This window comes from Physeter macrocephalus, chromosome 10 (assembly GCF_002837175.3).
Source record: "Physeter macrocephalus isolate SW-GA chromosome 10, ASM283717v5, whole genome shotgun sequence".
In the NCBI taxonomy this organism is placed as follows: Eukaryota; Metazoa; Chordata; class Mammalia; order Artiodactyla; family Physeteridae; genus Physeter; species Physeter macrocephalus.
The window spans coordinates 9,057,516-9,058,768 of record NC_041223.1 but is presented as its reverse complement, the minus strand read 5'-3'; the positions used below and the strand labels follow the sequence as shown (position 1 = coordinate 9,058,768).

General features: G+C 40.7%; 1 protein-coding gene across 2 annotated transcripts in view; it reads left to right on the top strand.

The window, feature by feature from the left end:
• The window catches only part of TULP4 (TUB like protein 4), a 245,770-nt gene that overhangs the window by 91,286 nt on the left and 153,231 nt on the right, over positions 1-1,253 (top strand). The gene's annotated exons all lie outside the window — the stretch shown is intronic.

The window sequence follows — 1,253 nt, the reverse complement described above, 5'->3', positions numbered from 1 at the left end:
TTTATTTTATTTTTTTTTGCGGTACGCGGGCCTCTCACTGTTGTGGCCTCTCCCGTTGCGGAGCACAGGCTCCAGACGCGCAGGCTCAGCAGCCATGGCTCACGGGCCCAGCCGCTCCGCGGCATGTGGGACCTTCCCGGACCGGGGCACGAACGCGTATCCCCTGTATCGGCAGGCGGACTCTCAACCACTGCGCCACCGGGGAAGCCCCTCCCCCCCCCCACCCGAGAGCTTATTAATGTATGACTTAAAAGGCCTTTTGTCCAAGGTCCTAAAACCTTTTTATTTGGAAATAATTTCAAACATACATAAAAGTTGCAAGAAAGTTAAACACTCAGTCTTTCCACAGATTGACCTGTTGTTAACTTGTGCTTGCTTTGTGTGTGTGTGTATGTGTGTGTGTGTGTATTTCCCCTCCCAAACCATTTGAGAATATATTTCTTGATTTTTTTACCCTGATATACTTCAGTGTATAAATTCTAAGAATAAGGACATTGTCTCATATAACCACAATAGTACAGTTATCACCTTCAGAAGACTTATTGATAACATTGATTCGATGCTTTAATGTACTGTCTATATTCCTTTTTTTTTTCCCACTAAATGTTCATATTTATTGCTAACTTGGGGTCTATTAACATTTAGAAAATAGTTTCTAAGAGGCAGCTGCTAGAGATTGGCCAATTATAATTCACAAGTCAAAGAGAATATCTTATTTGACTTTAAAATTCTGTACTTATTTTCTCCTTTCATGAATTATCACACAGCCAAAGCACCGTGTGTGTGTGAGAGGAGAGATACAACAGACTTGCTTCCCAACTGTCTGCAAAAATGCATCACCTCAGATGACCTTGGTTCTTTCTACACTAAATAAGGAATTTCCTTCTTCTGATTTTACAACCGATTTAATTACAACAAAAACAATTGTGTGAATAAAATAGATTGTGATTATCTTTCTCTGTTTTCAGTTTCTATGAGGAATCTTGAAATGTCACCAGTTCTGTAGGAGACCGTTTGAGTCATTTATTACAGTGTGCCTCCTGTATCGTGATACATCCAAAAGTCATATCAGACCGATGCTTGGTCTCTCAGACAGGTAGTTTTCAGAGCTGGGTTAAAATTCTGAGTATATAATTGTTCTTTTTTTTTTTTTTTTTCTATATTTATTTATTATTTTTGGCTGTGTTGGGTCTTTGTTGCTGCGTGCGGGCTTTCTCTAGTTGCGGCGGGCAGGGGCTACTCTTCGTGGCGGG